Raw genomic sequence first — 26,084 nt, 5'->3', positions numbered from 1 at the left:
CTGCTGGAGCTTCTGCTCAGGTAGGCAATACCCCTCCCCCACCACAACTTCTTGTTCTCTCTGAGAACACTGCTGCAGCTTCCTAACCTGGGACACTCCAGAATTAGCCCCACCATCAGACTTGCTTTCCTTGGCATAAGAATAGCCTTACTGGGTCAGACCAATGGTCCATTAAGCCCAGCAGACTATTCTCACCAAAACCCAAGGAGTAGCAATATTCCATGCTACCGATCCAGGGCAAGCAGCAGCTTCCCCCCATGTCTTTCTCAATAACAGACTAGGGACTTTTCCTCCAGGAACTTGTCCAAACCTTTCTTAAAATCAGCTACGCTATCCGCTCTTACCACATCATCTGGCAACACGTTCCAGAGCTCTGAGTGAAAAAAAAAAATCCTCCTATTGGTTTTAAAAGTATTTCCCTGTAACTTCATCGAGTGTCCCCTAGTCTTTGTCATTTTTGACGGAGTGAAAAATCGATCCACTTGTACCTGTTCTATTCCACTCAGGATTTTGTAAACTTCAGTCATATCTCCCCTCAGCCATCTCTTTTCCAAGCTGAAGAGCCCTAATCTTTTTAGTCTTTCCTCATATGAGAGGAATTCCATCCCCTTTATCATATCATCTTTGAACCTTTTCTAGCACTACTATATCTTTCTTGAGATAAGGAGACCAAAATTGAACGCAATACTCCAGATGAGATCGTACCATGGAGCGATACAGCGGATTTGTAACATTCTTAGTCTTGTTAACCATCCCTTTTTAAATAATTCCTAGCATTCCTGTTTGCTTTTTTGGTCGCCGCCACACATTGGGTAGAATGTTTCATCGTATTGTCTACGATGACACCCAGATCCTTTTCTTGGGCGCTAATCCCCAAGGTCGACCCTAGCATCTGGTAACTGTGATTCAGGTTATTCTTCCCAATGTGCATTTGTCTACATTTAATTTCATCTGCCACTTGGACACCCAGTCTTCCAATTTCCCAAGATCTGCCTGCAATGTTTCACAATCTGAATGCATTTTAACAACTTTGAAGTTTAGTGTCATCTGCAAATTTAATCACCTCACTCGTTGTTCCAATTTCCAGATCATTTACAAATAAGTTAAATAGCATCGGTTCTAGTACAGACCCCTGCGGCACTCCACTGTTTACTCTCCTCCATTGAGGAAAATGACCATGTAACCCTACCCTCTGTTTTCTATCCGATAACCAATTCCTAATCCACAACTGAACTTTGCCACCTATTCCATGACTCTTTAATTTTCTCAGGAGCTTCTCAAGAGGAACTTTTTTTATCAATAGCTTTCTGAAAATCTAGATACATTATATCAACCGGCTCACCTTTATCCACATGTTTATTCACATCTTCAAAGAAGCCAAGCAAATTGGTGAGGCAAGATCTCCCTTGGCTGAACCCATGCTGACTCCATCCTTAAATCATTTTTGTCTAAGTGTTCCACAATTTTATTTTATATAAGTGTTTCTACCATTTTGCCCGGCCTTGAAGTGAGGCTTACCGGTCTGTAATTTCCCGGATCTCCTCTCAAGCCCTTTTTAAAAATCGGCGTAACATTGGCCACCCTCCAATCTTCAGGTACTACAGACGATTTTAGCGACAGGTTACAGATCACTAACAGCAAATCAGCAATTTAATGTTTGAGTTATTTTAGTACCCTGGGATGTTTACCATCTGATCCAGGCAATTTATCATTTTTTAACTTGTCGATTTGGCTTAGTACATCTTCCAGATTCACTGAGATTTCTTTCAGTTCCTTCGTATAATCACCCTTGAAAACCATTTCTGGTTCAGGTAGATCTCTTACATCTTCCGTAAAGACCGAAGCAAAGAATTTACTTCAGAGTGATTGACTATACACTCATTCTCCACCTGGCCTACCTTGCTACACACTAGTGCTACCCGATTCACTGATTCAAATCGATTTGTTTCCTTAAAAAAATTGAACTCACTGATTCAGTGAGTCCTGAGTCTCCTCTGGTTCTCCTAAAGCAGTAGCAGCGGTGAACAAGCTCTACCCGCTGGGGCTTTCCCTCTGCCTTGTCACTGATAACATCAATGATGACACCAAATGTGCTCAATTTTCTATTGGCTAATTTTCAACTGGGAAGACATAAACGGCCTATTTTACAAAGCCACACTAGCAGAAGCGCTGCACTAATGGCCCCGAAGCCCATAGAGATTTAAAGGGCTTCGGGGCTGTTGTCGCACGGCTTTGTAAAAGAGACGTATATAACATACTAACAACCCAGTGCAAATCTTTATATTATTTCATATCAATTTATTACTCTAACCCTACTTTCTTTAAATATCAATGCTTTTTTTTCTGTAGAATCCTCAGCAGGCTCTTCCTACTTTTGCATGCAATTCACTTAAGGAAAGCACGAGCCACTTTCTTCATCAGATCCTTTTTTTTATATATATTTTCATTTCAATTATGTGTAAATAATTTTATAAGAAATACTTATCTTAAAGTAAGTCACGGGAGTGCAAGGAAAAAGATAAGAGGATAGATATAACAGAGGGTAGAAATACGATAATGGAGGTACATTGATGATGAAAAGGAATGAAGGGCTGAGGAAGGAATGAGAAGATGGAAATTTGATAGGTAGCTAAAAAGAGAAGAGTAAGAGAGGCAAAAAAGAGCTAAAAAGGAATGATCAATATGTCTGAGGCAAATGTAGTGAGGGAATAGACAGGAGAGAGGAGAAAGACAAATGGAGAGCAGCCACTTGAAGGAGAATTAACAGACGACAGGAAAAGAGAAAAAAGAAACTGGAACCAACATGATGGGAAAAAAAACAACCATCCAGACAAAACTGATTGAAGGAAAACATTTAATTTTAACTGTTTTAAATGGAATATGGATAATAGGAAAAATATTGTTAAAATTTTGACAAATAAACTTGCAGAATTTGCTAATTTTGTGTGTAGAATTTTGAATTTTTTTGCACATTCTGCCAGGAGTAAACAAAGAGATAGAAAGGGGTGAGAGGGAGAAATCTTGCATATGGTGGAAGGGAGGGAGACGTGCATTGATAAGAGAGGGAGAGAAAGTTAGAAATGTTGGACATAGGGTAGAGGGCAGGGAGAGATTGGGCATGGAGGGGAATAGAGAGGTTTGACCCAGGGCACAAGGCAGGGAGAGAAAGAGATGGTAGACAGTAGGAAAGAAACAGAAATGTTGGATATGGCAGTGGAAGGGAAGGTACAGAGACGAAAGATGAATGGTGAGCACGGGGAAAGAAGAAAACGTCAAATGGACAGGAGACCCTGGTGAGCGAGTTAACAGAAGACAAACAGAAACCAGAGCCTGGAACCAACATGATTTGAAGAATAAAATGACCAGACAACAAAAGGTAGAAAAAATCATTTTATTTTCTATTTTGTGATTACAATGTCAGATTTGAAATGTGTATTCTGCCAGAGCTGGTGTTAGCGAGCGTGAGCTAGGACAGTAATGGGAAAAGTCTTTTTTGTTTTGTTTAAACCACAACACCGGCATGGGGTTAGAGGGCAAATGGGGATGGGGTGGGTGAAGAAGCTACAAAAATAAACCCGCCACGCCATTAACCCCCCTCCCAAAAAAAAAAAAAATGCCTGATTGGGCAGGAAAAGTGAATTGAATAAAAAAATCAATTCAGTAGGCCAAATCAAATCGAAAAAAATGTTCCCTGAATCAGACAGCACTTTAGCTTATCTAGTTTAGCCTCCCATCTATTTTTCTCTACTGACTCTGAACCACCCATCTTGTCCCCATCTATATATCTGCGCTTGGCCCCTTGGCTATACAGCTGTACTGTTGAAAAGCATTAGCGTCCTATCTATGTTGTTTGAATGTTCTGTCCAAGGCAGCTGCTGATTCCTTGGCTATTAGGGCAGAAGTTTTTGAGAATTCCTCTCTTGAGGATGATAATTAAGATATAACAGCATTCTTTTGTATCCAGGGAGAGAAGAGCAGCCTTTTAGTTCCTCTCTCCAAAGAACAGCTTTAGAGTTTAAACATTTATATTTCCTCCGATATCATTGTGTGACAATTAGCATACAATAGTCCGTCTTTTCCGGGAATACATTGCTAGGACATTGCATAAACAACTTCTTTGCATGCACATCCTCTGTGCCTGGTATATTTACAAATCATACATTAAAAAAGTTCTGCTGACATAAAATGTAACTATTCGTGTCCTGAAATTAAAAGTATATCATGGAAACCATTCTGTGGTCATTTGCACATTAAGCCCATTAGATGGCAGCATTTTACTTTTTCTATGCTCATAATTCCTGTGTTGGGTTCTTTTTCTCCCTGGTTGCCATATGTCCTTATCTATATGAAACGTACATCCTTTTAGTTCTCGTGTAGAGGCGAGTTTCCTGTTTTACTGGGAAACTGCGCTTCGCCTTTTCCATGTCCTTTGCTGCAGTCACTGAACAGTGAGTTCTGATTGTGTTTCTCTTTCCATGCACCAGCTATAAATTAACCCCTGAAGTTCTTAACACAAGCTTGAATGTAGTTTTAAAAGTTCTTAATTACAGGCAGTCTCCAGTTTAATCATGCTCGACTTATGTTGAATTTTTACTTACGAACCGGGGTACTGCCTTTCCCTTCCTATGCCAAACTAGTCTTTCTTCCTCCTTTACTGTCCCAACGCGACCCTCCTCCTCCCTTCTGAGTCCCAACGTGCCCCTCGTTGTCCCCCTCCGTTCTGTGTCCCAAATTTGTGCCTCCCGCATTTAACTCCTCTGTCTCCCTCCCAGTTGTACTTCTGTTGGCAAAGCCGGAAGCAGTGGCTTCTGCACGTAGTCCGCTGGTCTTCACAAAACTGCCATTGGCGGTTCTTGCATATGGCCCGCTGACACAAAAGCCTTCCCTCTGACGCAGACATCAGAGGGAAGGCTTCTGGGTCAGTGGACTGCGTGCTGGAGCTGCCGATGGCGGCTTTACGAAGACCAGCAGACTGTATGCAGAAGCCATCGCTCACGGCTTTGCCAAAAGCTGGGAGGGAGCCGGCCAGAGGAGGTAAATGCGGGAGGCATGAATTTGAGATTCAGAACTGAGGGGAACGATGAGGAAGGGAGGGAGCATGAAGATGATGGGACACAGAATGAGTGAAGGAGGGGAGCATGAACTTGGAACACAGGATGGAAGAAGTGAGGGAGATGCTGAGGTAGGGAGGAAATATAAAGGGAGAATTGTTGGGCATAGGGAGGGAGAAAGAAATATTGGATATGGTGGTGAGAGAGGCACGAGGTTATGAGAGGGAGAAATGTTGGATGTGGTGGTGGAGAATAATGAAGAACAAAATAAGTGTAAACCTATCTTTTCTTTCTATTTAAACTACATTACTTTATTTTGAGCACTGTTTCTTTCATGGTTTTATAGACTCTGTACTGTACAGCTGGAGAGGTAGGAGAGAGCAGCCAGAGCGCCAGCGAGTGAAGGAAATCACTCGCTGTATGCTCTGACCGCCTCTTCCTGCACTAAAGTCAGGCCTTACCAATCAGGAGCTGCTTTGACACGCAGCTCCTGATTGGTAAGGCCCGACTTTAGTGCAGGAAGAGGCGGTCGGAGCATAGAGCGAGTGATTTCCTTCACTCGCTGGCGCTCCGGCTGCTCTCTCCTGCCTCTCCCACTGCCCTCTCCAGTCTCCCCCACGAAAAACCATATTTGTGGGTTTTCAAGATTCGCAGGGGTTCCTGGAACGGAACCCCCGTGAATATCGGGGGAGTACTGTAAATTCAACTTAAGAACAATTTGAAAAACGGAACTCGTTCTTAACCTGGGAACTGGCTGTACAATGTCTCATGCACCTTCTCTGCAATCTCATTGCATATCCCCAAATTTAATATACAGTATTTAATCTCATCCATCATTTCTTCATGCTGTCAGCTATTTTTTAATCCAATAACTCGGCTTTCATGTCATCTGTCACACCTGTAATACCCACAATTTCTCAACATCTCCCTGCTTGAATCAGGTCACACCTTAGCCAATACTCACCTGATTCACATATCCTAGCTAGTTAGTTAATATCTCTCACTTACATAGGATGGTATGTCACATAGGGAGTGTTGAGGCTTGAGTTCTTCCTGGTAGCTCTGGCATGCTGTTACTCTTAAAGATGAGAGAAATCGTATGTAAACAGAGAGAACATGAATCAGATCAAAGCAAGATATAATAATGCCAACTGTAAATCTTGGCAAGCCAAATAATGAGAGCAGGATCCTACCATTTTCTCATATAACTACAATCATAATCATTAAGATCCATTAAGGTTAGATGTAAACAGGTAATAAAAGACTTCACAAATCACGGCATGGAAGTTGGGAGCAGGGGGACAGAGGTGGAATCAGATATCAGGGCTTGAGAACGCATAATATCTGGGGTTGATCATTTTCCTAATTAAAGGTAAGCTACAAGATACTACTAAACATAACAAAAATTAAAGAAATAGGAAACAAACAACGGCACTACCATCCATATTGCAACTGAGCAGTAATGTCAATCATTCCTTTGGCACCTTGAAGCTAACACTTTCATTGCGTTTGAAAGCCAATCTTCCATCAGGGATGGCATGCCAGTGCAGGCCCGTCTCATCGATTTTGAAAACATCGCATGGTTCATATCCACCAATGACTGATGGCAACACTTCCATGACCCATCTTTCTGCACTAAACTCATCAGTGTCTTGTTTTTCGCCATGCTGCTTCTTAAATTTTATGCGGTTATGAACTTTACACCTCTCTAACCATCTGTTTGTTGCTTTGAAGTCTTCTACGCCCAGTTCTTTGGATAGCTGTGCTGCTTTCTCCATCAGCAGAGGCCCATGGCAGTTGACAACTTCTATCTTCAGCAAACCAACGCCTGTTCAACGTCTCCAGCCTTCCCAATTCTTTTCCGTTTCCTGGTAGGATTGCTGTTGTTTTGCCAATCTTTCAATATGGCTTGCTTTTTTTTGTGAATCCTAGAAATCTGGCTAGGATGAACGCTGTAATGTTTTGCAATAGAGACCTGACTCTCCTGTTGGTCAAGTCTCTTTAAGACATTGACATGTTCAGCCAAAGACAATGACTTTTGACCACTGTGTTGGACACATTCAGCCAAAGACAAAGGTTTTTCTTCATGAGATGCCATGGTGCAGTTTCAAAAGTTTGAACACTTGGCCAGGCCTAGACTGCTGATCCAAAACACATGGCTTATCAACGTGAGAACGTTATCAACGTGATTGCTTTTAACCAGAGTGAATGTAATGTGAACGAATAGAGGTGGGACTTATAACATCAGTGTGCATAAGCGGATTGTGTGCTTATCAGAATTGCAATTATCCGGAGTTTAAGTCCATTGATTTTAATGTAAAAAAAACGGGACCATGGTTGCGCTTAACCGACATGCACTAGGTAGAGTCAACTGTAGTAATTTGTACAGAGCAATATTGAGAGTCCTCTGAGGAAGGCATGCTTTTTATGCCAAAACTTGGATCCTGGTTAGCACGATATGTATTTTAAAGAATAAACGTTTACCTGGTTGGAAGGACCCTTCTCTTGCCTTTTTCTTTGCTGTATACTAGAGAATGACACGGGAATACATTTTTTCCCATCCCCGGAGAAACATAACAAACTAGGTGAATGGGCGACGAGATGGCAGATGAAGTTCAACGTTGAGAAATGTAAAGTGTTACATGTGGGAGGCAGAAACCCGAGGTACAACTATACGATGGGAGGGATGTTAGTGAATGAGAGTAATGTGCAACAAAATCACCTCCAAAACCAACCACTGTAGTAATAGAAGAAAAACTGCTTAATGCCAAGCCTCAGAGACCTTGTATTCAAGCAGTCAGGTCAGAGTCTCAATCACTGGCTTGTGGCATGTACTTAAACGTACTTTTTTCTTTTCTTTTATAGTGTTTAAATTCTCATATTAAATAAATTTGAGTTTTAAGTTTTAAATATTAGAAGCATATTGAAAATGTCAAACATAGTGCCTAAACTGAGAAAAAGCACTTATCTTTAGAGTAGTAGCAATTGGCACTGCATTTAAAGCCCGATGGGGCCACCGTTTCATCATTTTGAGAGTAGCCTGCTTGTAACTGGGTTTAATCCTGTTCCGCACTGGTATTGTATTTCCCCTGACGAAGCCGATATAGGTGAAACGGTGTCCTCGTCGGGCTTTAAGTGCAGGCTAGGCATTAAGCAGTTTTTCTTCTATTACTACAGTGGTTGGTTTTGGAGGTGATTTGTTGCACATTATTTGGTTACACCTCCTTAGTATTTGTTCTAGTGAATGAGAGTACCCAAGAAAGGGACTTGGGGTAATGGTGAACATGACAATGAAGCCGACGGAACAGTGTGCAGCGGCCGCTAGGAGAGCGAATAGAATGCTAGGTATAATCAAGAAGGGTATTACAACCAGAACGAAAGAAGTTATCCTGCCGCTGTATCGGACAATGGTGCGTCCGCATCTAGAGTACTGCGTCCAATATTGTTCACCATACCTTAGAAAGGATTTGGCATTACTCGAGAGGGTTCAGAGGAGAGCAACACGTATGATAAAAGGGATGGAAAACCTTTCATACGCTGAGAGATTGGAAAAACTGGGGCTCTTTTCCCTGGAGAAGAGGAGACTTAGAGGGAATATGATAGAGACCTACAAGATCATGAAGGGCATAGAGAGAGTAGAGAGGGACAGATTCTTCAAACTTTCAGAAAATAAAAGAACAAGAGGGCATCCGGAAAAATTGAAAGGGGACAGATTCAAAACGAATGCTAGGAAGTTCTTCTTTACCCAACGTGTGGTGGACACCTGGAATGCGCTTCCAGAGGACGTTATAGGACAGAGTACGGTACTGGGGTTCAAGAAAGGATTGGACAATTTCCTGCTGGAAAAGGGATAGAGGGGTATAGATAGAGGATTACTGCACAGGTCCTGGGCCTGTTGGGCCGCCGCGTGAGCGGGCTGCTGGGCGAGATGGACCTCAGGTCTGACCCAGCGGAGGCATGGCTTATGTTCTTATGTTAACTCACTTTTACACTACTAAGTTCTATGCGGTTCACAAAAGATCATGTGTACAAAAGATAAGAAAGGCAGAACATGTCAAATTTTCAAAGTATTAAAAAAAAAATTTTTAAGACACGTCAAAATTGTTAAGTCAGTTGATATAATTAAGAAAGTCATGCATGCTTCCCGTCCCATCAAGTTCTTTTCCTGTTCGGTCCTCATCTGCACAGACCTCCAATGCTTTAAAATTATAAGTGTTTAAAGCTTGTGCGGTTAAGGCAGAGCTTACAGGAATGGGGCAGGTACAGCGACAAAACTCGGGATGGGACGGGGAAATGGAATTCCTGCAGGGATAAATTTGTCCCTTGCCATTCTCTAGTGTAGGGCTGTCAAACTCAATCACATAAGGACCGAAATCTAAAACATAGGCTAAGTCGCGGGCCAACTTTTTTATTAAAGATTTAGCGTGCGTTAAATGCGCACCTTAATAAAAGGACCCCTTAGTCTTAGTAGAAGTATAGGGTTACAACCTTTCCAATCCCACACCGGCTCTGTGATGTGACCAAAATAAATTAAAAAAACTTTTCCTCTCTTTTAGGTCCTAGTTCACGCTTTCTGTACAACACCAGCTCTGGCAGGTGACACATTTCAAATCTGACATATTGTAATAACAAAACAGAAAATAAAATTATTTTTCTACCTTTTGTTGTCTGGTCATTATTCAAATCATGTTGGTCCCAGGCTCTGGTTGTCTTCCGATAACTCGCTTGCCTCCTTCTTTCTCCATGCTAACCATCCATCTTCCATCTCTGTCCTCCCCTTTCGTTTCCCTTCCCTCCCCCAAAGGTCTGGCATCTTTCCTTTTGGCCCGAGATTTGGCCCCTCTGTTCCTTCCCTCCCATCCCAGCTTCCTGGTCTCACATTAAAGCTTTAATGTGAGACTGGGAAGCCAGGATGGAGGGAGGAAAGGAATAGAGGGCCAAATCTAATTACCCTGGAGGCCAAATTTACACCCCTGCTCTATTGTATACCACGATACGGCAAGATCTTCTCTTTTGCTTGTTTTGGTCAATATATATAGAAGTACCACATTGCCAAAATGCATCCATTATGCCCACTGTTCCTAGTCTAATACAAGTGGCATAAGCAGTAAATTGGCAATGGCCATTGGAACCCAAATTCTGATCAGTGTCATTCATACACTAGCGTATGGAGGGAGAAAGCAATGAATAAGCACAAAATAGTAGAGAAACATAGTTGGAAATGTTACGGAAACCAACAGATGAAAAGGGTTGAAAACAACAAGAATCTGGGGTCGGCGATCAGTGCAAATGACCTCCCCTAAAAATACACTCCACTTATGGTGGCTATAGTTTCAAGTTTCAAGTTTATTAAATTATTTGATTAAACGCTTTTCAGGATACAAAGCGTTTTACAAAGAAATAAAATTCGATTTCTTAAATCACAAATACATCGTTAATAAAAATAATAACTTTAAAATTAAAAACGAACTGGGATAACAAACACATGGAACAGTAGGAAAGGAGGGAAAAGAAAAAATACAATAAAATTAAAAAAAAAAAAAAAAAAAAAAAGAAAGTGTTAATCAAATTAGGTTAGAACATAAGGATGATGTGAGAAAAGAATTTGCAAACTTGAAAATTCCAAAAAAGGGGATATATAATCAGAGTTTAATACAAAACAATGAGATTAGGAATCAACGGAAAAATAAACTTTTAGTTAAAGGCTTCTTTAAAAAGAAAACACTTTAAACTATTTTTGAATTTTTTCAAATCTTGTTCAAGTCTTAAATAAAGAGGGAGTGAGTTCCAAATGGTAGGGGCTGTAACCGAAAAAATCAGGTCACGGCGAGTACCGATGATTTTTAAAGAGGGAACATATAGGGATGCTTGTGAGGATGATCTGAGAGCTCTTGACGGACTGTAAGGAATCAGAAGCCTATCTATAAATGCAGGAGTATTATTTCTTAATGTCTTAAAGACTAATAGTGCTATTTTGTATGTGATCCTATATGAAATTGGCAGCCAGTGAGCGTTTTGAAGCAGAGGTGTAACATGATCGAATTTTTTTGAACCTGAGATTACCTTTATTGCAGTGTTTTGTATGATTTGGAGGCGCCTTATATCCTTAAGATATGCCCCCTTTAACAAGGAATTGCAGTAGTCTAGTTTTGAAATCACTAGAGAATGAATTAATGTATTGAGCGAAAATGAATCGAGAAGGGGAACCAGTGAACGAATCATTCTCAGTTTATAGAAACAATTTTTCACCAAAGCACTGATGTGTAATCGGAAAGAGAGATTATTGTCTAAAATGACACCTAAGATTTTTGTATTGGTGGTGAGGTATAGAGGTTTGTTATCTATTAAGATTGGGTTGATGAGTTGTACACCTTCTTTCCCTGAAAAAAGCATAGAAGTAGATTTATTGATACTTAAAGAAAGTTGATTATTGTTCAACCAATCATGAACTTTGGCCAGCTTATGGTTGATTTCTAATATATCCTGGGAACTTGAAGAATCTATGGGGTGTAGAAGTTGAAAATCATCCGCGTAAGCATACACTGTAAATCCTATAGATTGACATAGGGTTAAGAGGGGGGCCAGATAAATATTAAATAGTAATGGAGACAATATGGACCCTTGAGGTACTCCATAATTTGATTGATATGGCTTTGAAATAGAATTGTTGAAGTGTACTGAAGAAGATCTATTAGTAAAATATGACTGAAACCAATCTAAAACTTGGTCTTTAATGCCAATGGAAGAAAGGCGGTGAAGTAATAAATGGTGATCAATAGTGTCAAAGGCTGCCGCTAAGTCTAAAGAAATGAGAATGACAGATTTATGTTGGTCCAGAAAGTAATGAATAGTTGTGACAAGACCTAGTAAAGAGTGTTCAGTTGAATGATTCTTGCGAAATCCTGCTTGATTAGGATGCAAGACATGAGTTTTGTCTACAAATTCTGACAACTGTTGAAAAACTACCTTTTCAGTTAGCTTTGCTAGGAATGGAAGACTCACTATTGGACGATAGTTAGAACAATCGCACGGACTAGTTTTAGAATCCTTGATAATTGGTAGAAGAACTGAATGTTTCCAGTCTTCTGGAATTGATGATGTTGACAAACTTTTGTGAATAATTTGTAGAATAATTGGACCGAAAATTGAGAAGTATCGTTTAAGAAGAAAAGGAGGAAAAGCTTCAATTTTAGAACCTTTGAGTTTTATTGATTGAAATAACTGTCTTAGTTCAGATAGGGTAGGGAGGATGAACTTCGAACATGTAGCTTGAAAATTGATTTGATCTTCATCATAAATAGCAGGAGTTTTGTTGACTAAATTAGCTTTGATATTAGTAATTTTTGTGTAAAAAAAATCAGCTAAACAGTCGGCTGAGAGAGAATCATTAGCAGGAATATCCGGTTTATGTTTAAAGGTAGTTAATTGTTTTAACATTTTGAAAAGTAATGAAGAATTCTTAGTCATAGATATTTTTTTATTATAATATTTTTTTTTTGCATCGTTGATCATTTAGCGGTAATATTGGGAGTGATTTTTGTAAGTGTCCAGATTGTTTGATGTAGGTTTAGCTCGCCATTTACGTTCAGCTGAACGTAACTGTTGTTTTAGTAATACAAGAGAAGAGTTGAACCAGGGTTTTTTTTGTTTTTTTGGTGAAATTGTTTTAATTGTTATAGGAGCAATTTTATTTAAAAGGGATTGACAGGTGTTGTTCCAGGTGAATAGTTGGTCGTTTATAGATAGAGATTTAAAATTATCCAGATCCAGTAATGGTGCAGCGAGAAGAGAGTCATCTATATTTTGGAGGTCTCTTACTTTAATGATTTTGGGAGATCTAAAAGGATCGTGAGGGGGGTGAATAACTAGTGTTGATTGAATGAGACTATGGTCAGACCATGGGACTTTTGAGATTTTGAGATTTGAAAAATTATCAAATAATTCCTCTGAGGCAAAAATCATATCTAGAGTGTGTCCTTTAATATGTGTTGGGCCAATTTTGAAAGGTATAAGGTCAAGATCTTTCATGTGAACTAGAAATTCAGAAGTATAAGGGTTGGATTTATCCTCGAAATGGAGATTAAAATCTCCAAGAAGTATAGTAAAAGGTGAAGTGGTAACAAAATTTGAGACAATAGATAATAACTGAGTGAAAGTAGATTGATTAATTGGAAGAGGGTTGTATAGTAGAAGTAATTTGATATTTGGATTCGAATTAAGTTTTACTTGAATATATTCAATAGTACCAATGATTTGAGTGAATTCAACTACTGGGGATAAGTTAGCTTTGTAAATGATTGCAAGACCACCTCCTTTTTTACCTGTGCGATGGTTAAAACAAAAGTTATAGTTAGGGGGAGAAGCATAAGACAGATAAGCTTCATCACCCTCCTTGAGCCAGGTTTCTACAATACAAAGAAGATCGAGCGATTGGTTGGTTAGAAGATCTTTAATAATGTGATGTTTAGAACGTAGTGATCTGACATTAATTAAACCTATTTTTAAAATCTTTTTTGACAGAATCTTTAAAATCTTTATAGACAGAATAGTAGACCTTGGACAAGCTCCTAAGCAGAAAGGGAGGACAGGTAGCAGCTTCTGAATCATTATGAACCACGGTGCCAGGACTAGCACATATAAGCCCTTTGACCAATTTGGCTTTGGAAATTGTAAGTCCAGGGAACCCAGAAGGTTCCTGAGGCATTATAACAGATTGATTTGGAAGAATGCAATACTTTGACTTCGCCCAGAAATAGCTAAGAAGAAAAAAAAAAAATTTTTTTTAAATTGAATCAGGTTGGGCAGACTGGATGGACCATTCGGGTCTTTATCTGCCGTCATCTACTATGTTACTATGGTGTGCATTTCATAAACATTCTACGGCATATTTTATTTATTTAATTAATTTGTTTTGTATGTTGTCCCCAAAGAGCTCAGAACGGGTTACAGGTTGAACATACATAAAAGACAGTTAACAGGTTATGATATGCCATAATTACAGTACAATTTATGATATAAGTTGTTGTCGTTTTTTTTATCTTGTTATATACTAGGGGTCTAATACCAATATACTTGATATACAGTTTGTCAGTCATCCTAATAGTGCAAGTTTTACAATACACATCATTATTCTAGCTTGACACACACTAGGAACATAATACTAATATTCATAATATATAGTTTGCAGGTTAAATTTCCAAAGTTACCAGGAAAGAATTTCAAGTTAAGTTTTTACCCTAATATGACACATTCCCAGGATCTAGTACCCATATACAGAACATTTCTTTGTAATCCATCGGCCATGGTCAGCGGAGTTAAGTGAAGAGGTATGTTTTAATTACTTTCCTAAAGTTGAGGAGACCTTTAAAGGATCTGATCTATGGAGGCAGTCGATTCCAGTGGCTCGGTATGAAGTGAGAGTAATAATAATAATAATAATTTTATTCTTATATTCCGCCAAAGCTGTGGTAGTTCGAAGCGGTTTACAACAAAGAAGGGCTGGACAATCAGCGAATATAGGTACAATGTAAAGTCATCAAAATACAGGTGAGCAGGATACAGAGGTAAGGCATGAGAGATCTTGGGAAACAATTCAGTTAGAGTTGAAGAGATAAGGCTTAAGAGGTCTTAGGTTACAAATCGGTTAAACAAGTTTGTTTTTACTAATTTTCTGAAACTTAGGTAGGAAGAGGAGTGTGTGATAAAATTATACAGCCAGTCATTCAGTTGACCTGCTTGGAAGGCAAGTGTTCTGTTCAGGTATCTTTTGTAATGGCAGGCCTTTAGTGTTGGATGGTTGAACAGATGTACTCTGCGTGTGGGTCTGGATGGGCAATCTTAAGTTAAAATGGGGAACCAAGTATGTGGGGGCTGAACCAAGAGTGGATTTGAAACAGAGACAGGCAAATTTGAATAGCACTCTTGCTTCCAGGGGCAGCCAGTGGAGTTTTTGGTAGTAGGGAGTTATGTGTTCCTATTTTTTTAACCCAAAGATCAATTGGATTGCCGAATTTTGGATGATTCGGAGTCTTTGGATGGTTTTTTTGAAAGACATAAGAACATAAGCAGTGCCTCCGCCGGGTCAGACCATAGGTCCATCACGCCCAGCAGTCCGCTCCCGCGGCGGCCCAAACAGGTCATGACCTGTCTAAATCACCAGAAGGGGCCCCCATGCCACCTTGGTTTCCTGATGAGTCCTATCTTCCCATCGAAGTCCTAGCCCTCCGGTCTTGCACATGCACGACCTGGTTGGGTTTCTATACTTTCTCAGTATCCCACGATCCCTTTATCCCCCAGGAATCTGTCCAGTCTCTGTTTGAATCCCTGTACCGTACTCTGCCCGATCACTTCCTCCGGTAGCGCATTCCAAGTGTCCACGACCCTTTGGGTGAAGAAAAACTTCCTTGCATTTGTTTTGAACCTATCTCCCTTCAGTTTCTCCGAATGCCCCCTCGTACCTGTTGTCCCCTTCAGCCTGAAGAATCTGTCCCTATCCACCCTCTCTATGCCCCTCATGATCTTGAAGGTCTCTATCATATCACCCCTGAGCCTCCTTTTTTCCAGAGAGAAGAGCCCCAGCCTGTCCAACCTCTCGGCGTATGGGCAGTGTTCCAGCCCTCTTACCAGTTTCGTTGCTCTCCTTTGGACTCTCTCAAGTACTGCCATGTCTTTCTTGAGGTACGGCGACCAATATTGAACGCAGTATTCCAGATGAGGACGCACCATCGATCGATACAATGGCATGATGACTTCCCGCGTCCTGGTTGTTATGCCCCTCTTTATGATGCCCAGCATCCTGTTGGCTTTTTTCGAGGCCGCTGCGCACTGTGCAGATGGCTTCAGTGATGCATCCACCAGCACACCCAAGTCTCTCTCAAGACTGCTTTCTCCCAACAATGCCCCCCCCATTTTGTAGTTGAACAACGGGTTCTTTTTCCCTATATGCATGACCTTACATTTTTTCACGTTAAAGCGCATTTGCCATTTGTTTGCCCAGTCTTCCAGCTTGTCTAGGTCCCTTTGCAGGTCCTCACACTCCTCCCTGGAGCTAACTCTGCCGCACAGTTTGGTATCGTCTGCAAATTTTATAACCTCGCACTTTGCCTCCTTTTCCAGGTCATTGATAAATATGTTGAAAAGTAACGGCCCCAGAACTGATCCCTGTGGCACACCGCTCGTGACTCCCCGCTAGATAAAAGACCCCAGATAAATGATGTTACAGTAGTTGAGTAAGCTTAGAATGGAGTATTGCACCAGTAATCGAATGAGGAATGAGGTTGCATTGAAGTACTTCCTGATGGTTCTTAGTTTCCATAATGTTGAGAAGCCTTTTCTGACCAGTGAGTCGGTGTGAGCTTCAAGGGTAAGGTAGCGGTCCAGAGTCACTCCCAGAATTTTTATGGAATCTGTAATGGGAAAGACTTGACCATTCAAGGAAATTGATGAATCTTTGATTTTGTCGTTTGGACTCGCCAGGAAGAATTTGGTTTTCTCTTAATTGAGTTTGTTTGAAATCGGTCATCCATAGTTCGATTTGCTTTAAGATAGATGCCAGGTGATTTTTCATTTCAGGGGTTAGGTTTGTTAGTGGAAAGACTATGGTGATATCATCTGCATAGATGTAGAATTTGATTTTTAAACTTTGTAGTAGGTTCCCCAGTGTGGCTAGGTAGATGTTGAACAGTGTGGGGGATAGGGGGTAGCCCTGCGGGACTCCACATGAGTTTACCCAGCTGAAGGAGTGTTGTCACTGTAAACTTGGTATGATCGTTTACTCAAAAAAACCCTGGAACCATTTAATACATTACCAGAGAGACCAATTGACTCCAGACAGTCCATAAGAATAGCATGATCTACTAAGTTGAAGGCATTACTTAAATAAAATTGCAGGACTAGAGCGCTTGTGCCCTGGCTAAATAGGATATGGAGGGAATCTAGCAGTGAGGCAATAAAAGTTTCAGTGCTGTACCTGGAACGAAAACATGACTGGTTCTCGTTTAGAATGCTGAATTTATCCAGATAGGTTACTAAATCCTGGTTGACCAGTCCTTCCATCAGCTTTGAAAAGAAGGAAATGTTGGGTCTGTAATTTGAAGTTAGCTTGATAGATTCTTTGGGATTTTTTACAATTGGAGTGATCAGGGCCTCAGGAAAAGTACCTGACCATAGAAGGGAAGAGAGCCAAGTGTGTAACTTGGCTTTGAAGGTGACCGGGGTTACTTTCATTACATTTGGTGGGCAACAGTCTAATTTGCAGTAGGAATCGGCGTATTTTGAGTAAAGCTTGCAGAATTGTTGCCAGGTAGGGATGGTAAAATTGTTTCAGATGAAATCTGCCCTAGGTTCATCTTTGAGTTGAGCAACTGGGTAGTTCAGATGGTTGGTTGTAACGACCGATAGGGTGGATTTCAGATTGGAGATTTTGTTGTTGAAAAACTCAGCCAGGGCATTGGCCGGTGGTGGGGAGTCTAAGGTAGGACGGGTTAAGGTCTGAATGTCGGAAAGGTTGTTGACTATATTGGAAAAATTTTTGGGGAACCAATTTTTTGTGCGTAAAAGTTAGTGCGTTTAGTTGTTATAAGTTTTTTGTACTCTTAATTTTGTTCTCCAATTGGCTCTCTCTTTACTGTCTCCAGATTTCAGCCATTGTCTTTCAAGTTTTCATAATTCCCGTTTCACTGTTACTAGTTCGGTGTCAAACTAGCCATCCAAATTTTTGTTTCTCATTTTCCTTGCTTTTAGGGGGGCCATTTTGTTTAGGATCTGAGTGCTCGTGTTGGTCCAGGAGTCTACCATAAATGAGTCAGGGTCTGGGTTGGAAGAGATGTCATAGTGTGATCAGAATTCCACTGGATTAACCAGGCCTCTAGTGGATGTCGTTTTCTTAATCCTTTTTGCCATCTTGGGATTGGATGGGTGATGTCTTGCTTGCCAGCAAAGTTGGAAATTACATAATCGGTGGTCTGACCAAAGAGAATCAGTCCAGATGGCCTGCTCCCAGAGAATCTTGGGATAGACTTGTTCTTTGGAGGAGGTTACTAGGTCTAGTTGGTGACCTTTTTGGTGGGTCTTTTCTGGGATCGGTACAAAGATGTCTAGAGAAGTGATGAAGGATAGAAAGTCTTTAGTGTCACTCTGCTCTAGGTGAATGTTCAGATCACCGGTCAGTAGGTTATAGGGACCTGTAATTGAATTTGTGAGGAATTCAGAGAAGTTGTCTTTAGCGGTGGACCATTTCTTAGGAGGGATGTAGAATAGCGTGATAAGCCATCTTCTAACTGGCCTGACTGGAGTTTACAGGAAAGAATTTCGAGGTCCGTTGAGGATTTCAAGGCTAGGAATGAATCTCTTGTTATGATGGTTAGTCCTCCCCCTCTTCCCTTGGTTCTGAATGTAATTTTAAACCCAGGTGGAAGACACTCACGAATTATGATATCATTGTCAGGGATCATGTTTCAGTTAAGAGAACAAAGTCAAGGTTGGTCTCCTCTAGCCAATCTTTAACCAGCTGTGCTTTGTTCCTAATAGATCGGATGTTTAAGTAGAAACCTTGAACCTTTTGGTGGGGGGGAGCGTCAGCAGGTACTGAGAAGAGAACTTTCCTCAACAATCGGTGTTTTTTACTGTAAGGTCTCTTTGGTTTGCTTGGGATTTGAAAAGGGCCCCATTCAGAACAGTAATGATTGAAGCGTTGGGCTGATCTGTGGGTTTCTGGGTTGGAAGGACGAGGCCTTATAAGGATTGGAATCGGGGTGGAGGGTAGTGCCTCCGTTAACCAGCTTTTGTAACAAGACCAATAAAACAAGAAATAATGTTAGATAGTTGTGTATAGGAGCCATCATGCATTTAAGTGATACAACAGGGTTTAAGATAGCTTTGTCTGGAAAGGATAATAGATTAATCATGCAAGTACTTATCAGTTTGTCCGATGGGTTTTGTCCACTGGGTTTAGAGTAGTCTCGGAGTTGTTGCGGTGTTGGGTGTAGTAGGCACCAACGTCCGAAGATGGGAGTTGTTGAGGTGTTGGGTGTAGTTGGCACCAATGTCCGAAGATGGGACACTCAGAGTGGAGCTAGGTGGCTAGGAGAAGGTGTAGTAGTGCAGTGAAGTTTCTGCCGCTTTGCTTGCCGCTTTGCTAAGGCACATGCTAAGGCACGCGCCTTAGTCGAGGCGCCGAACGGCTGGGTGTCATTCTCTCAGTAGGATTTAAATGTTCCCGGTAGGTCGGGAGGGGGCGGAGCAGGCTCACACACCCGGCGGAGGGAGGACAGGAATGAGGCTCCCTGCAGGAGCCGGCCCGATGGCTGAAGGTCGCCGCTGAGTCCGGCACCAGAGAAAAAACAAATTCAAATGCTCCTAGCATGTCAGGAGGGGGGGGCGGAGCAGGCTCACACGCTTAGCGGGGGGAGGACAGGAACGAGGCTCCCTGCAGGAGCTGGCCCGATGGCTGAAGGTCGCCGCTGAATCTGGCGACAGAGAAAAAACAAATTCAAATGCTCCCGGCAGGTCGGCACATCATTTGGCAGTTTCCAGTTGTAGGGCATGGCCATGGGACGTTTCGAGGCAAATTTCATCCTGTGGGTGGAGGGACCTGTTTGGCACATACGGAGGAAGTTTGGCTGTCACATAGCTCGGCGCCATGTCGTGCAAGGATCTTAATGCTAACATCAGGCCCTTGAAGACACAGCGTTTGGCCATGGGTAGCCAGTGAGCTGATGTTAGAACCTGGGAGACAGAATCACGGGCACAGAGGTTTTTTAGAAGTTTAATCGCTGTGTTTTCTATATGTTGGAGACTATGTATTTTCTTTGCCGTTAAGACCATTGAATAGTTCATTGCAGTAATCCATGTGGGACAGCATTAAGGCATAGAGTAGTTAGGTGAAGTCAGATTCTGAGAAGTAGATCCTTATTTTTCAGAGTTGTTGCAGGTAGTAGAACGATGAGGATATGACCTGAGAGATATGATTGGAAAGTGATAGGTTGCCATCAAGGAGTATTCCTAAGCTGCATACTTGGTTTTTCGCAGTTATGGTAGTCGAGTCCCAGCACAAGGGACGGGGTGGTTGCAGTGTTCTTTGTGGCTCCAAAGGAGTTCCGTCTTGGAGACACTTAGTTGCAATTTGTTGACAGACATCCAGTTTCTGATTTCTGAGAGGCAGTTTACGAGTTTCGTGATCTGGGTATCAGGGGTTTCACCTAGCGGTAGGTACAGTTGTATGCCATCCGCAAAGGATTGGATCTGTATGTGATATTTGCGGGCTATGTCTAGGAAAGGTCTGATGTAGAGATTGAATAATAGGGGAGATAGCAGAGCCCCCTGCGGAACACCGTATTTGATTGTTCTCGATAGCGCATCATTGAGTTGAATGCATTGGGATCTGTTTTTCAGGAAGGAGGCAAACTATCTTAGCGCAATATTCTGGATTCCGATTTCAGAGAGCCATTCAATGAGGAGAGGGTGGTCAATAAGTACTGAACGCCATGCTGAGATCCAGCAGCACCAGAAGGATATTACCCTTGTCCATAAGTTTCCAGAAGTCTTTGATGATGTCAAGAAGGATGATTTCAGTACTGTGGAATTTTCTGAATTCCTATTGGAAGGCAGATAGGGCTCGTTTGTCGATAAAGGGGTACAATACTGTTTTCTCTAGGATCTTGGAGATGAAGGGTAGGTTGGAGACAGGTCTAAAGTTGCCGGGCACATTAGGGTTGAGCAGGGTTTAAGACTGGTCTGATAACTGCTGACTTCCAGTTTGTGGGGACTGCACTTGTTTGTAGAGAGGTGTTGATAAGAGGAAGGATGGAATGTACAAAGGCATCCTTCACCGCCACTAGATGTGGAGGACAAGGGTCTAGTTTGAAGCCAGTAGGACAAATACTGTCTAGTATCTTGGTGATGTTATCATGTGAATTAGGTTCTCAGTTGTAGTTTTATTTTGTCCAAGTCACAGGGGTCTATGTCTGTAGTGTGGCAGTGTTGAGGTGAGACCATATTTTGTCTACTTTGTCAGCGAAGTAGTCTGAGAGCATTTTGCTGTCGAGTTCGGTGTTGAGGCGGTGGTTGTCTCTTTGTGATGTATTGTTTTTGTTAGTTTGAAAAGGTTTTTTGATCTGTTATGGTTTTTTAATAGTTGTTCATAGTAGTACTTCTTTTTAGCCTCTAAGGTGGCTTTTTTATATTCTTCATGCAGTTTCTTCCATTTGCACTTCCTTTCCGCTTTTCTTAGTTCTTAAGTCATCGGTAAACCGGGTAGAGGAGTGTTTGAGGGTATAATATTTGGTCTCTTTGGTCAGCACTAGTTCTTCGTATAGGGTTTTTACCTCAGTGTGCCAGTCCACAATTGCTTCTTCAACAGATTTAAAGTTGGGTTTTGATGTTCCCACTAGGTTGGACAGGCCTGTGGAAAGATCTTGTAAGTTGATAGTGTTGTCGTATATCTTCTTATTCTGGGTTTGCTTCCTGGTTGGGAGTTGATTTGTTGTTTAGGTGTGGTTGATTGTGATCAAATGATCGGACCAGGGTACTGGTTTGGTGGTACAGCCAGAGGTTTGTGTGGTGAGCTGTTTGTCTTTTTGGATAAAGATTAGGTCTAGGATGTGGCCAGCCTGAGTCGGTGAGTGGACCATTTGCTGGAAGCCTAGGTCAGATAGTGACGTGATGAAGTCTGCCAGGGATCTGGCTTCGTTGGGATAGCTTGTGAAAATAGAAGTAGAATTAACAGATGGCTCAATGTTAATTTGAAACCAGCCATGTCAGCAGACTAGAATTTAATATGCAGTCTGATTTAAGAAAGGTAAGAGTACTGTGCAAAGTCATTAAGTGATACGAAGCATTACTAACAAGTACCAAACTGGAATCTAACAGAGAAAAATTCACTTGGTAAGAACGAAGAGATCTAGATTTCGGGAGTAATTAGTATCTTCTTAATTAGGGAAAAAAAAACAGAAGTTAACGTCATTGCACCTACACAACCTGTAATAACTTCATATAGTAAGTAAATAATAGCAAATAATGTTCCCAACAGTAGAATACGCTTATACGTCACTCAAATATCGTTGGGGAGTTCTGTAACATGATCTGTAAAGGGAGCTGGACATAAGTTCCGTTGATGTATCCACTTAGAATGTCCATCTATCTGAACAGCAGTAGGAGTCACTTGTGTAATAATGAGTAGGCCTGTAATTACTGGTGCAGTCCAATTAGCTCTTGTGAAATTGCAAATTTACACCTTATCACCAACACTGTATACTGGTGTAAGCTCCAAGACAGGGATGAAACTTCTGCTTGCTTGCACTTCTTGTATGATCTTTACAGCTGTCTGGATACCTACAAAGTAAGAAACATATGTACCAGGAACCTCGAGAGTTTGATCTTGTAGCAATTCAGGAATTCTCATACGTCTCCCAGTAAGGAGTTCATGTGGAGACAGGCCCAACCTCGAATAGGTCTATTTCAGAGAATGTGCCAACTATCATTCAGCGCTACCATTAGCTTGCGGAATTGTTTTATCAACCCATTGGCCCATTCAACCAAACTATTAAAGGTGGGAGAGTACACAGATGCATATCTCCACCGTATCATAGTCTGTTTGGAAATTAAATCAATCAGTGAATTTCAAAAATCTGTGCTGTTATCATTAATGATAGCAAGGGATACTCCATATCTTGGAATGATAATAATAACAGCTTATATACCGCAATACCGTGAAGTTCTATGCGGTTTACAAAGATTAAGCAAAGGTACAAATTGATTGACTTTAAGAGGGGAGGAAGAAAGAGGGTTAATAGGACAGGAAATCCATTTTTGAGGAGAGAGTTATCAATAGAACAAGTTAATCGCTATAGAGGGGAGAGAGAAGAGAGGATCAGTTGTCTAGATCTGTTCAATGTTTTTACAACCTCACCAGCCATTTCTTACTTCACTGGGAATGCGTCTGTCCAGCTTGATAATGCATCTACAACTACTACCTTTACATAGCATAATCATGTCTGTAAAATCAATATTCCAGTGCATAAACGGTCCTTGTGGCCTAGGTATAACACCAGCTAACAGTGGTTGGCTTTTGGAGTATTGGTAAAACAAACGGGACAATGTGTAACAATAGTTTGACACACAGCTCTTAAATTCACCCGTGTCTCAAATCAAAATGGCTGCTCTGACTTTCAGAGCCAGTCTCACAATATCTAATCTTATCTGCAATTTCTGGGGCGCTCTATGCCTAACAAGGTTCAAGACAATTTACAATTCACGAGATTTAACAATGGCTTTAGGAGTACATAGTAATTATAGAGCAAATAACATACAGCATGGATATCACTGAAGTACTGGAGCGTAGGTAATTACAAGGAAAATGAAGAACAGGTACACACAACAGGCCTAAATTTACAAAACCTTGTGAATAGGTGGAGGCAAAATAGCACTATTATAAATGTTAATTGTCTATAGAGAACATTTCATCAAAGAGATGAGGGTTTAGCATCCTCTGAAATCTTGGCTTTGATGATTATGAGTCTGTTCCAGATCTTCGTACCGATATAGATGAACAGCGAGTTAACCATGTGCTTCTATTTGACTCCTTTTGGAGAGGGAAGAATTTGAAGCAGCTACTTGAGATTTCTGGCCGAGGTGGCCCAGGAATTGATGAAGAGACGTTCAGCAGAGTTTGCATATAGGATGTGGAACAATATAGCTTGAAGGTAATACGTGCATTGATGGCTACCATGACCTTCAGCAGCAATTTTGGGATTTAAGACAGCATGGGCAGGAGCCATGCTATAATACCAAAGCTATTTGAGAAGGCAGGAAGTACTTGTTGATTCAGAGGTGTCTTATTCCATGATGTGAATGTTCTAATGAATTTTTAGATTGAAGCTTTTATTACCCTCAGCACATGTGTAGGATTAATCTAATCTAATCTTCGACTTATATACTGGGTCATTTCCCAATGGAGCTCGACTCAGTTCAAGGGCTAAAGTATTATCATTTTGTTGATCCTGTAGTTAAAACATTTAAATATTGCAAGAACAGCAAAGTTTTCTGGGTTTTACGAAATAGTTGCAGCTGGCCTATCAGTGTGAATCAGGGAGTCCATTCCAGATCTCTACCAACTTGAAAACAAAAGATTGGCTGAGCTTCCCAGCAGATTTAATTTAATTTTTAGAGTTGAAAGCCAAGTGAAGCATTTATTACACATTACTTGTAAATGGTTTGTGACTTGTGTGAATTCTTTGGTGTCTTTTTTGAGCTGAGAGTTGACTGAAGCTTTTATTACACTCAGTACATGTATATGGTTTGTTCCCGGTGTGGATCATTTTGTGACTTTTTAGATTTGAAAGGTGACTGAAGCTTTTATTACACTCAGTACATATATATGGTTTGCACCCGGTGTGGATCATTTTGTGACTTTTTAGATTTGAAAGGTAAGTGAAGCTTTTATTACACTCAGTACATGTATATGGTTTGTACCCTGTATGAATAATTTTGTGACTTTTTAGATGTGAAAGCTGAGTGAAGCTTTTATTACACTCAGTACATGTAAATGGTTTACACCCTGTGTGAATCACTTGGTGTCTTTTTAGAACTGAAAGCTCAGTGAAGCTTTTATTACACTCAGTACATGTAAATGGTTTACACCCTGTGTGGATCCTTTGGTGTCTTTTTAGAACTGAAAGCTGAGTAAAGCTTTTATTACACTCAGTACAAATATATGGTTTGTCTCCCTTGTGGCTCTTCTTGTGACATTTTAGATCTGAAAACCGAGTGAAGCTTTTATTACACTCAGTACATATATATAGTTCATCTCCGATGTGGATTTTCTTGTGACATTTTAGATCTGAAAATCGAGTGAAGCTTTTATTACACTCAGTACATATATATAGTTTGTACCTTTTATGGATCATTTTGTGACTTTTTAGATTTGAAAGCTGAGTGAAGCTTTTATTACACTCAGTACATGTAAATGGTTTGTACCCTGTGTGGATCATTTTGTGACATTTTAGATTTGAAAGCTGAGTGAAGCTTTTATTACACTCAGTACATGTAAATGGTTTCTGCCCTGTGTGAATCATTTTGTGACTTTTTAGATTTGAAAGCTGAGTGAAGCTTTTATTACACTCAGTACATGTAAATGGTTTCTGCCCTGTGTGAATCATTTTGTGTCGTTTTAGAACTGAAAGCTGAGTGAAACTTTTATTACACTCAGTACATAGATATGGTTTAGACCCTGTGTGGATCATTTTATGACTTTTTAGATTTGAAAGGTGACTGAAGCTTTTATTACACTCAGTACATACATATGGTTTGTTCCCTGTGTGGATCCTTTGGTGTCTTTTTAGATCTGAAAGCTGCGTGAAGCTTTTATTACACTCAGTACATGTATATGGTTTCTCATTTTTATAATCCTCTTTGGGCATCTGGAGTTCTTTTTCTTCCCTCTTGACATGGTGGAATTCAGATGTCATTTTATCACTATTATTAATTTGGAAGGGTCTCTCCGCAATGTGTCTCTTGTCCTCAGGGATGGTACTGAGCTCGCTATCAGTTCTCTCACACTTAATGCCTTCATCTGTTGAGTCCCATGCAGAGTCTCTCTGTTCCTCTGATTCCTGCTTAAATTTCTTTGTGTTAATCCCCTCAGGGCTCTGGGAAATATTCTCACAGACATTTTCCGACTGTGTTTGGATTTGTTCCATTTCTACCATATCTTCTTCTTGATTCTTCCTTCTCTTACATTCTTGTGAGATCTGAGGATCTGCTGGATATAAACAGAAGTATTTCTCATGAGTTAGAAAACAGCAGTGGTTTCTAAGATATAATCTGTGTAGAGTAAGAAAGGATGCGTTATGTCATACCAGGATTTTCCATGTGTGGCTTTGAGGATTGGCCAGTTTTCTATTTTTCAAGCATTTATCTTTAGATAGTGCGAGTTTGTGAGTGCTCTTTCCTTGGAAATGGCAGTGTGTAGATTTAAGGGAGTCAATTCTCTCAAGGGTGCCTGTAACAGATTTAAAGGGGTTTTCATCACCACCAGGC

The 26,084-nt window shown here is 40.8% G+C and overlaps 1 pseudogene; it reads left to right on the top strand.

Moving 5' to 3' along the window:
* Positions 1-26,084, top strand: part of LOC117354670 — a 273,540-nt pseudogene that overhangs the window by 80,535 nt on the left and 166,921 nt on the right.

The sequence above is a fragment of the Geotrypetes seraphini genome, chromosome 2, assembly GCF_902459505.1.
Source record: "Geotrypetes seraphini chromosome 2, aGeoSer1.1, whole genome shotgun sequence".
Classification (NCBI taxonomy): domain Eukaryota; kingdom Metazoa; phylum Chordata; class Amphibia; order Gymnophiona; family Dermophiidae; genus Geotrypetes; species Geotrypetes seraphini.
This window is presented reverse-complemented; position numbering and strand designations above follow the sequence as displayed.